The sequence below is a fragment of the Labrus bergylta genome, chromosome 2, assembly GCF_963930695.1.
Source record: "Labrus bergylta chromosome 2, fLabBer1.1, whole genome shotgun sequence".
NCBI classification, from domain to species: domain Eukaryota; kingdom Metazoa; phylum Chordata; class Actinopteri; order Labriformes; family Labridae; genus Labrus; species Labrus bergylta.
In genome coordinates, this window is record NC_089196.1 from 37,546,067 (window position 1) to 37,558,566 (window position 12,500).

Consider the following 12,500-nt stretch of genomic DNA (forward strand, 5'->3'; position numbering starts at 1 on the left):
CACTTAGAAATATTTTCAGCTTTTCGAAAATTCTTCTAAGTGCCGCGACACTTAGAAATATTTTCAGCTTTTCGAAAATTCTTCTAAGTGCCGCGACACTTAGAAATATTTTCAGCTTTTCGAAAATTCTTCTAAGTGTCACGGCACTTAGAAATTTTTTCCACTTTTCTTCATTTTCACAAATTCTTCTAAGTGTCACGGCACTTAGAAATTTTTTCCACTTTTTCTCATTTTCACAAATTCTTCTAAGTGTCACGGCACTTAGAAATTTTTTCCACTTTTCTTCATTTTCACAAATTCTTCTAAGTGTCACGGCACTTAGAAATTTTTTCCACTTTTCTTCATTTTCACAAATTCTTCTAAGTGTCACGGCACTTAGAAATTTTTTCCACTTTTCTTCATTTTCACAAATTCTTCTAAGTGTCACGGCACTTAGAAATTTTTTCCACTTTTCTTCATTTTCACAAATTCTTCTAAGTGTCACGGCACTTAGAAATTTTTTCCACTTTTCTTCATTTTCACAAATTCTTCTAAGTGTCGCTGCCTGCCACACATCTGTAACCGCTCTGGGTGCACCAGCACGGGGGCCCTTTGTCCCCAGCCCTCCCACCTCTCCCCCAGAGCTCCAGGCTGCCTGCCACACATCTTTAACCGCTCTGGGTGCACCAGCAAGGGGGCACTTTGTCCCCAGCCCTCCCACCTCTCCCCCAGAGCTCCAGGCTGCCTGCCACACATCTGTAACCGCTCTGGGTGCACCAGCAAGGGGGCACTTTGTCCCCAGCCCTCCCACCTCTCCCCCAGAGCTCCAGGCTGCCTGCCACACATCTGTAACCGCTCTGGGTGCAACAGCAACGGGGGCCCTTTGACCCCAGCCCTCCCACCTCTCCCCCAGAGCTCCAGGCTGCCTGCCACACATCTGTAACCGCTCTGGGTGCACCAGCAAGGGGGCACTTTGTCCCCAGCCCTCCCACCTCTCCCCCAGAGCTCCAGGCTGCCTGCCACACATCTGTAACCGCTCTGGGTGCACCAGCAACGGGGCCCTTTGCCCCCAGCCCTCCCACCTCTCCCCCAGAGCTCCAGGCTGCCTGCCACACATCTGTAACCGCTCTGGGTGCACCAGCACGGGGGCCCTTTGACCCCCAGCCCTCCCACCTCTCCCCCAGAGCTCCAGGCACTCTGCCACACTCCTCCAGCCCACCCAGGAGCACCAGCAACGGGGCCCTTTGACCCCCAGGCCTCCCACCTCTCCCCCAGAGCTCCAGGCACTCTGTCACACTCCTCCAGCCCACCCAGGAGCACCAGCAACGGGGCCCTTTGACCCCCAGGCCTCCCACCTCTCCCCCAGAGCTCCAGGCTGCCTGCCACACATCTGTAACCGCTCTGGGTGCACCAGCAACGGGGCCCTTTGACCCCCAGGCCTCCCACCTCTCCCCCAGAGCTCCAGGCACTCTGCCACACTCCTCCAGCCCACCCAGGAGCACCAGCAACGGGGCCCTTTGACCCCCAGGCCTCCCACCTCTCCCCCAGAGCTCCAGGCACTCTGCCACACTCCTCCAGCCCACCCAGGAGCACCAGCAACGGGGCCCTTTGACCCCCAGGCCTCCCACCTCTCCCCCAGAGCTCCAGGCACTCTGTCACACTCCTCCAGCCCACCCAGGAGCACCAGCAACGGGGCCCTTTGACCCCCAGGCCTCCCACCTCTCCCCCAGAGCTCCAGGCTGCCTGCCACACATCTGTAACCGCTCTGGGTGCACCAGCAACGGGGCCCTTTGACCCCCAGGCCTCCCACCTCTCCCCCAGAGCTCCAGGCACTCTGCCACACTCCTCCAGCCCACCCAGGAGCACCAGCAACGGGGCCCTTTGACCCCCAGGCCTCCCACCTCTCCCCCAGAGCTCCAGGCACTCTGCCACACTCCTCCAGCCCACCCAGGAGCACCAGCAACGGGGCCCTTTGACCCCCAGCCCTCCCACCTCTCCCCCAGAGCTCCAGGCACTCTGTCACACTCCTCCAGCCCACCCAGGAGCACCAGCAACGGGGCCCTTTGACCCCAGCCCTCCCCAGAGCTCCAGGCACTCTGTCACACTCCTCCAGCCCCCCCAGGAGCACCAGCAACGGGGCCCTTTGACCCCCAGCCCTCCCAACTCTCCCCCAGAGCTCCAGGCACTCTGTCACACTCCTCCAGCCCACCCAGGAGCACCAGCAACGGGGGCCCTTTGACCCCAGCCCTCCCCAGAGCTCCAGGCACTCTGTCACACTCCTCCAGCCCAGCCAGGAGCACCAGCAACGGGGCCCTTTGACCCCCAGCCCTCCCACCTCTCCCCCAGAGCTCCAGGCACTCTGTCACACTCCTCCAGCCCACCCAGGAGCTCCAGCAACGGGGCCCTTTGACCCCCCCAGGACTCCCACCTCTCCCCCAGAGCTCCAGGCACTCTGTCACACTCCTCCAGCCCACCCAGGAGCACCAGCAACGGGGCCCTTTGACCCCAGCCCTCCCCAGAGCTCCAGGCACTCTGTCACACTCCTCCAGCCCCCCCAGGAGCACCAGCAACGGGGCCCTTTGACCCCCAGCCCTCCCACCTCTCCCCCAGAGCTCCAGGCACTCTGTCACACTCCTCCAGCACACCCAGGAGCACCAGCAACGGGGCCCTTTGACCCCAGCCCTCCCCAGAGCTCCAGGCACTCTGTCACACTCCTCCATCCCCCCCCAGGAGCACCAGCAACGGGGCCCTTTGACCCCCAGCCCTCCCACCTCTCCCCCAGAGCTCCAGGCACTCTGTCACACTCCTCCAGCCCACCCAGGAGCACCAGCAACGGGGCCCTTTGACCCCAGCCCTCCCCAGAGCTCCAGGCACTCTGCCACACTCCTCCAGCCCACCCAGGAGCACCAGCAACGGGGCCCTTTGACCCCCAGGCCTCCCACCTCTCCCCCAGAGCTCCAGGCACTCTGCCACACTCCTCCAGCCCACCCAGGAGCACCAGCAACGGGGCCCTTTGACCCCCAGGCCTCCCACCTCTCCCCCAGAGCTCCAGGCACTCTGTCACACTCCTCCAGCCCACCCAGGAGCACCAGCAACGGGGCCCTTTGACCCCCAGGCCTCCCACCTCTCCCCCAGAGCTCCAGGCACTCTGTCACACTCCTCCAGCCCCCCCAGGAGCACCAGCAACGGGGCCCTTTGACCCCCAGCCCTCCCACCTCTCCCCCAGAGCTCCAGGCACTCTGTCACACTCCTCCAGCCCACCCAGGAGCACCAGCAACGGGGCCCTTTGACCCCAGCCCTCCCCAGAGCTCCAGGCACTCTGTCACACTCCTCCAGCCCACCCAGGAGCACCAGCAACGGGGCCCTTTGACCCCAGCCCTCCCCAGAGCTCCAGGCACTCTGCCACACTCCTCCAGCCCACCCAGGAGCACCAGCAACGGGGCCCTTTGACCCCCAGCCCTCCCCAGAGCTCCAGGCACTCTGTCACACTCCTCCAGCCCACCCAGGAGCACCAGCAACGGGGCCCTTTGACCCCAGCCCTCCCCAGAGCTCCAGGCACTCTGCCACACTCCTCCAGCCCACCCAGGAGCTCCAGCAACGGGGCCCTTTGACCCCCAGGACTCCCACCTCTCCCCCAGAGCTCCAGGCACTCTGTCACACTCCTCCAGCCCACCCAGGAGCTCCAGCAACGGGGCCCTTTGACCCCCAGGACTCCCACCTCTCCCCCAGAGCTCCAGGCACTCTGTCACACTCCTCCAGCCCACCCAGGAGCACCAGCAACGGGGCCCTTTGACCCCCAGGCCTCCCACCTCTCCCCCAGAGCTCCAGGCACTCTGCCACACTCCTCCAGCCCACCCAGGAGCACCAGCAACGGGGCCCTTTGACCCCCAGGCCTCCCACCTCTCCCCCAGAGCTCCAGGCACTCTGTCACACTCCTCCAGCCCACCCAGGAGCACCCAAAGCCCGACAGCCTGTCTCTATCTCTCCCACTCTTCCTCCAGAGCCCCAGGCTCCATGTCACACTCCTCCATCCAACCCTGGAGCACCCAAAGCCCCACACTTTGTCTCTATCACTCACACGCTTCTCACAGAGCACCAGGCACTCTGCCACACTCCTCCATCCCACCCAGGAGCACCCAAAGCCCGACACTTTGTCTCTATCTCTCCCACCCTTCCTCCAGAGCCCCAGGCTCTCTGTCACACTCCTCCAGCCGACCCAGGAGCACCCAGAGCACCAGGCACTCTGTCACCCTCCTCCAGCCCACCCAGGAGCACCCAAAGCCCGACACTTTGTCTCTATCTCTCCCACCCTTCCTCCAGAGCCCCAGGCTCTCTGTCACACTCCTCCAGCCGACCCAGGAGCACCCAGGAGCACCAGGCACTCTGTCACACTTCTTTATCCCACCCAGGAGCACCCAAAGCCTGACACTCTGTCTCTATCTCTCCCACCCTTCCTCCAGAGCCCCAGGCTCTCTGTCACACTCCTCCATCCGACCCAGGAGCACCCAAAGCCTGACACTCTGTCTCCATCTCTCCCACCCTTCCTCCAGAGCCCCAGGCTCTCTGTCACACTTCTCCATCTGACCCAGGAGCACCCAGGAGCACCAGGCACTCTGTCACACTTCTCCATCCCACCCAGGAGCACCCAAAGCCCGACACTTTGTCTCTATCACTCACACGCTTCTCACAGAGCCCCAGGCTCTCTGTCACACTCCTCCATCCGACCCTGGAGCACCCAGAGCACCAGGCACTCTGTCACCCTCCTCCAGCCCACCCAGGAGCACCCAAAGCCCGACACTTTGTCTCTATCTCTCCCACCCTTCCTCCAGAGCCCCAGGCACTCTGTCACACTTCTCCATCTGACCCAGGAGCACCCAGGAGCACCAGGCACTCTGTCACACTTCTCCATCCCACCCAGGAGCACCCAAAGCCCGACACTTTGTCTCTATCACTCACACGCTTCTCACAGAGCCCCAGGCTCTCTGTCACACTCCTCCATCCGACCCTGGAGCACCCAGAGCACCAGGCACTCTGTCACCCTCCTCCAGCCCACCCAGGAGCACCCAAAGCCCGACACTTTGTCTCTATCTCTCCCACCCTTCCTCCAGAGCCCCAGGCACTCTGTCACACTCCTCCAGCCCACCCAGGAGCACCCAAAGCCCGACACTTTGTCTCTATCTCTCCCACCCTTCATCCAGAGCTCCAGGCTCTCTGTCACCCTCCTCCAGGCCACCCAGGAGCACCCAAAGCCCGACACTTTGTCTCTATCACTCACACGCTTCTCACAGAGCACCAGGCTCTCTGTCACACTCCTCCAGCCCACCCAGGAGCACCCAAAGCCCGACACTTTGTCTCTATCACTCACACCCTTCTCACAGAGCCCCAGGCTCTCTGTCACACTCCTCCAGCCCACCCAGGAGCACCCAGAGCACCAGGCACTCTGTCACACTCCTCCAGCCCACCCAGGAGCACCCAAAGCCCGACACTCTGTCTATATCTCTCCCACCCTTCCTCCAGAGCACCAGGCACTCTGTCACACTCCTCCAGCCCACCCAGGAGCACCAGGCACTCTGTCACCCTCCTCCAGCCCACCCAGGAGCACCCAAAGCCCGACACTTTGTCTCTATCACTCACACGCTTCTCACAGAGCACCAGGCTCTCTGTCACACTCCTCCAGCCCACCCAGGAGCACCCAAAGCCCGACACTTTGTCTCTATCTCTCCCACCCTTCCTCCAGAGCCCCAGGCTCTCTGTCACACTCCTCCAGCCGACCCAGGAGCACCCAGGAGCACCAGGCACTCTGCCACACTCCTCCATCCCACCCAGGAGCACCCAAAGCCCGACACTTTGTCTCTATCACTCACACGCTTCTCACAGAGCCCCAGGCTCTCTGTCACACTCCTCCATCCGACCCAGGAGCACCCAAAGCCTGACACTCTGTCTCTATCTCTCCCACCCTTCCTCCAGAGCCCCAGGCACTCTGTCACACTTCTCCATCTGACCCAGGAGCACCCAGGAGCACCAGGCACTCTGTCACACTTCTCCATCCCACCCAGGAGCACCCAAAGCCCGACACTTTGTCTCTATCACTCACACCCTTCTCACAGAGCCCCAGGCTCTCTGTCACACTCCTCCATCCGACCCAGGAGCACCCAAAGCCTGACACTCTGTCTCTATCTCTCCCACCCTTCCTCCAGAGCCCCAGGCACTCTGTCACACTTCTCCATCTGACCCAGGAGCACCCAGGAGCACCAGGCTCCCTGTCACACTCCTCCATCCGACCCAGGAGCACCCAAAGCCTGACACTCTGTCCCTATCTCTCCCACCCTTCCTCCAGAGCCCCAGGCTGTCTCTCAAACACTCCTCCAGCCGACCCAGGAGCACCCAGAGCACCAGGCACTCTGTCACACTTCTCCATCCGACCCAGGAGCACCCAAAGCCCCACACTTTGTCTCTATCACTCTCACGCTTCTCACAGAGCACCAGGCTCTCTGTCACACTCCTCCAGCCCACCCAGGAGCACCCAAAGCCTGACACTCTGTCTCTATCTCTCCCACCCTTCCTCCAGAGCCCCAGGCACTCTGTCACACTTCTCCATCTGACCCAGGAGCACCCAGGAGCACCAGGCACTCTGTCACACTTCTCCATCCCACCCAGGAGCACCCAAAGCCCGACACTTTGTCTCTATCACTCACACCCTTCTCACAGAGTCCCAGGCACTCTGTCACACTCCTCCAGCCCACCCAGGAGCACCCAAAGCCCGACACTCTGTCTATATCTCTCCCACCCTTCCTCCAGAGCACCAGGCACTCTGTCACACTCCTCCAGCCCACCCAGGAGCACCAGGCACTCTGTCACACTCCTCCAGCCCACCCAGGAGCACCCAAAGCCCGACACTCTGTCTATATCTCTCCCACCCTTCCTCCAGAGCCCCAGGCACTCTGTCACCCTCCTCCAGCCCACCCAGGAGCACCCAGAGCACCAGGCACTCCCTCACCCTCCTCCAGCAGACCCAGGAGCACCAGGCACTCCCTCACCCTCCTCCAGCAGACCCAGGAGCACCCACAGCCCCAGGCTCCATGTCACACTCCTCCATCCAACCCTGGAGCACCCAAAGCCCCACACTTCATCTCTAGCACTCCCTCACCCTCCTCCAGCAGACCCAAGAGCACCAGGCACTCCCTCACCCTCCTCTAGCCTCTCCCTCTCACTCTCCTCGGCCTCACCACACACACACACACACACACACACACACACACACACACACACACACACACACACACACCACCCACACCCCGGGGGGGGGGGGGGGGGCCCATGCCACCACCACCCTCCGGTCACCCACCTCCAGGGACCTCTTGCACCTCTCTATCCTGCGGACCCACTATTAAGCAACCATCTCGGCTAACAACACATAGCCACAGCCAGCAAAACCTCGTGCCTCTGGTTCCCTAAACTTTTTTCGCTCACGCCCCTGGTTCCATAAACTTTTTTCGCTCACGCCCCTGGTTCCATAAACTTTTTTTCGCTCACACCCCTGGTTCCCTAAATCCCATGGCTCACACCCCTGGTTCCCTAAATCCCATGGCTCAGACCCCTGGTTCCCTAAATCCCATGGCTCACATCCCTGGTTCCCTAAATCCCATGGCTCAGACCCCTGGTTCCCTAAATCCCATGGCTCACACCCCTGGTTCCCTAAATCCCATGGCTCAGACCCCTGGTTCCCTAAATCCAATGACTTCCACAGGGGGGCAGCATTTTTCAGCCTACCTCAGGCCGAGAGGGCTCACCCTTTGGGCCTTATCTTGACCCTTTCTCGGTCCTCCCCAACCTCCAGGCTGACTTAGAAACTTTTTTTTTTTTTTTTTTTTTTTTTTTTTTTTTCGAAAGTGACACTTAGAAACTTTTTCGAAAGTTGGACTTCCAGAGGGTGACAGCGGTGTTCAGCTGTCCCCAGGCCGAGAGGGCTCACCCTTTCGGCCTCATCTCTGCCTTTACTCGGTCTTTAACATCCTCCAGAGGCTAACAGCGGTGTTCAGCTCTCCCCAGGCCGAGAGGGCTCACCATTTCGGCCTCATCTGTGCCTTTTCTCGGTCTTTTACGTCCTCCAGAGGCTAACAGCGGTGTTCAGCTCTCCCCAGGCCGAGAGGGCTCACCATTTCGGCCTCATATTGACCATTACTCGGTCTTTTACGTCCTCCAGAGGCTGACAGCGGTGTTCAGCTGTCCCCAGGCCGAGAGGGCTCACCCTTTCGGCCTCATCTCTGCCTTTTCTCGGTCCTCCCCAACCTCCAGGCTGACTTAGAAACTTTTTTTCGAAAGTGACACTTAGAAACTTTTTCGAAAGTTGGACTTCCAGAGGGTGGCAGCGGTGTTCAGCTGTCCCCAGGCCGAGAGGGTTCACCCTTTCGGCCTCATCTCTGCCTTTACTCGGTCTTTAACATCCTCCAGAGGCTAACAGCGGTGTTCAGCTCTCCCCAGGCCGAGAGGGCTCACCATTTCGGCCTCACCTGTGCCTTTTCTCGGTCTTTTACGTCCTCCAGAGGCTAACAGCGGTGTTCAGCTCTCCCCAGGCCGAGAGGGCTCACCATTTCGGCCTCACCTGTGCCTTTTCTCGGTCTTTTTCATCCTCCAGAGGCTAACAGCGGTGTTCAGCTCTCCCCAGGCCGAGAGGGCTCACCATTTCGGCCTCAAATTGACCATTACTCGGTCTTTTACGTCCTCCAGAGGCTGACAGCGGTGTTCAGCTCTCCCCAGGCCGAGAGGGCTCACCATTTCGGCCTCATATTGACCATTACTCGGTCTTTTACGTCCTCCAGAGGCTGACAGCGGTGTTCAGCTCTCCCCAGGCCGAGAGGGCTCACCATTTCGGCCTCATTCTGACCATTACTCGGTCTTTTACGTCCTCCAGAGGCTAACAGCGGTGTTCAGCTCTCCCCAGGCCGAGAGGGCTCACCATTTCGGCCTCATCTGTGCCTTTTCTCGGTCTTTTACGTCCTCCAGAGGCTAACAGCGGTGTTCAGCTCTCCCCAGGCCGAGAGGGCTCACCATTTCGGCCTCATATTGACCATTACTCGGTCTTTTACGTCCTCCAGAGGCTAACAGCGGTGTTCAGCTCTCCCCAGGCCGAGAGGGGTCACCATTTCGGCCTCATATTGACCATTACTCGGTCTTTTACGTCCTCCAGAGGGTGACAGCGGTGTTCAGCTCTCCCCAGGCCGAGAGGGCTCACCCTTTCGGCCTCATCTCTGTCTTTTCTCGGTCCTCCCCAACCTCCAGGCTGACTTAGAAACTTTTTTTCGAAAGTGACACTTAGAAACTTTTTCGAAAGTTGGACTTCCAGAGGGTGACAGCGGTGTTCAGCTGTCCCCAGGCCGAGAGGGCTCACCATTTCGGCCTCATATTGACCATTACTCGGTCTTTTACGTCCTCCAGAGGCTAACAGCGGTGTTCAGCTCTCCCCAGGCCGAGAGGGCTCACCATTTCGGCCTCATATTGACCATTACTCGGTCTTTTACGTCCTCCAGAGGCTAACAGCGGTGTTCAGCTCTCCCCAGGCCGAGAGGGCTCACCATTTCGGCCTCATATTGACCATTACTCGGTCTTTTACGTCCTCCAGAGGCTAACAGCGGTGTTCAGCTCTCCCCAGGCCGAGAGGGCTCACCCTTTCGGCCTCATCTGTGCCTTTTCTCGGTCTTTTACGTCCTCCAGAGGGTAACAGCGGTGTTCAGCTCTCCCCAGGCCGAGAGGGGTCACCATTTCGGCCTCATTCTGACCATTACTCGGTCTTTTACGTCCTCCAGAGGCTGACAGCGGTGTTCAGCTCTCCCCAGGCCGAGAGGGCTCACCCTTTCGGCCTCATCTTTGCCTTTTCTCGGTCCTCCCCAACCTCCAGGCTGACTTAGAAACTTTTTTTCGAAAGTGACACTTAGAAACTTTTTCGAAAGTTGGACTTCCAGAGGGTGACAGCGGTGTTCAGCTGTCCCCAGGCCGAGAGGGCTCACCCTTTCGGCCTCATCTGTGCCTTTTCTCGGTCTTTTACATCCTCCAGAGGCTGACAGCGGTGTTCAGCTCTCCCCAGGCCGAGAGGGCTCACCATTTCGGCCTCACCTGTGCCTTTTCTCGGTCTTTTTCATCCTCCAGAGGCTAACAGCGGTCTCTGGCAGTCCCCAGGCCGAGAGGGCTCACCATTTCGGCCTCATCTTTGCCTTTTCTCGGTCCTCCCCAACCTCCAGGTCATTTTTTCTCTTTATCCTGGAGCGCTGCACTTGGAAAATCTTCACTTCAGCACTGGACAGCGCTGGACAGCGCCACCCATGTCCACCTTTAATGCCTCTTTTTCGGCCTCATGTTGGCCCTTTCCTCGGTCCTTTTCATCCTCCAGAGGCCAACAGCGGTGTTCAGCTGTCCCCAGGCCGAGAGGGGTCACCATTTCGGCCTCATATTGACCATTACTCGGTCTTTTACGTCATCCAGAGGCTAACAGCGGTGTTCAGCTCTCCCCAGGCCGAGAGGGCTCACCATTTCGGCCTCATATTGACCATTACTCGGTCTTTTACGTCCTCCAGAGGCTAACAGCGGTGTTCAGCTCTCCCCAGGCCGAGAGGGCTCACCATTTCGGCCTCATATTGACCATTACTCGGTCTTTTACGTCCTCCAGAGGCTAACAGCGGTGTTCAGCTCTCCCCAGGCCGAGAGGGCTCACCATTTCGGCCTCATATTGACCATTACTCGGTCTTTTACGTCCTCCAGAGGCTGACAGCGGTGTTCAGCTCTCCCCAGGCCGAGAGGGCTCACCATTTCGGCCTCATTCTGACCATTACTCGGTCTTTTAAGTCCTCCAGAGGCTAACAGCGGTGTTCAGCTCTCCCCAGGCCGAGAGGGGTCACCATTTCGGCCTCATATTGACCATTTCTCGGTCTTTTACGTCCTCCAGAGGCTAACAGCGGTGTTCAGCTCTCCCCAGGCCGAGAGGGCTCACCATTTCGGCCTCACCTGTGCCTTTTCTCGGTCTTTTACGTCCTCCAGAGGCTAACAGCGGTGTTCAGCTCTCCCCAGGCCGAGAGGGGTCACCATTTCGGCCTCATTCTGACCATTTCTCGGTCTTTTACGTCCTCCAGAGGCTGACAGCGGTGTTCAGCTCTCCCCAGGCCGAGAGGGCTCACCCTTTCGGCCTCATCTTTGCCTTTTCTCGGTCCTCCCCAACCTCCAGGCTGACTTAGAAACTTTTTTTCGAAAGTGACACTTAGAAACTTTTTCGAAAGTTGGACTTCCAGAGGGTGACAGCGGTGTTCAGCTGTCCCCAGGCCGAGAGGGCTCACCCTTTCGGCCTCATCTGTGCCTTTTCTCGGTCTTTTACATCCTCCAGAGGCTGACAGCGGTGTTCAGCTCTCCCCAGGCCGAGAGGGCTCACCATTTCGGCCTCATATGTGCCTTTTCTCGGTCTTTTTCATCCTCCAGAGGCTAACAGCGGTCTCTGGCAGTCCCCAGGCCGAGAGGGCTCACCATTTCGGCCTCATCTTTGCCTTTTCTCGGTCCTCCCCAACCTCCAGGTCATTTTTTCTCTTTATCCTGGAGCGCTGCACTTGGAAAATCTTCACTTCAGCACTGGACAGCGCTGGACAGCGCCACCCATGTCCACCTTTAATGCCTCTTTTTCGGCCTCATGTTGGCCCTTTCCTCGGTCCTTTTCATCCTCCAGAGGCCAACAGCGGTGTTCAGCTGTCCCCAGGCCGAGAGGGGTCACCATTTCGGCCTCATATTGACCATTACTCGGTCTTTTACGTCATCCAGAGGCTAACAGCGGTGTTCAGCTCTCCCCAGGCCGAGAGGGCTCACCATTTCGGCCTCATATTGACCATTACTCGGTCTTTTACGTCCTCCAGAGGGTGACAGCGGTGTTCAGCTGTCCCCAGGCCGAGAGGGCTCACCCTTTCGGCCTCATCTCTGCCTTTTATCGGTCCTCCCCAACCTCCAGGCTGACTTAGAAACTTTTTTTTCGAAAGTGACACTTAGAAACTTTTTCGAAAGTTGGACTTCCAGAGGGTGACAGCGGTGTTCAGCTGTCCCCAGGCCGAGAGGGCTCACCCTTTCGGCCTCATCTCTGCCTTTACTCGGTCTTTAACATCCTCCAGAGGCTAACAGCGGTGTTCAGCTCTCCCCAGGCCGAGAGGGCTCACCATTTCGGCCTCATCTGTGCCTTTTCTCGGTCTTTTACGTCCTCCAGAGGCTAACAGCGGTGTTCAGCTCTCCCCAGGCCGAGAGGGCTCACCATTTCGGCCTCATTCTGACCATTACTCGGTCTTTTACGTCCTCCAGAGGCTAACAGCGGTGTTCAGCTCTCCCCAGGCCGAGAGGGCTCACCATTTCGGCCTCATATTGACCATTACTCGGTCTTTTACGTCCTCCAGAGGGTGACAGCGGTGTTCAGCTGTCCCCAGGCCGAGAGGGCTCACCCTTTCGGCCTCATCTCTGCCTTTTCTCGGTCCTCCCCAACCTCCAGGCTGACTTAGAAACTTTTT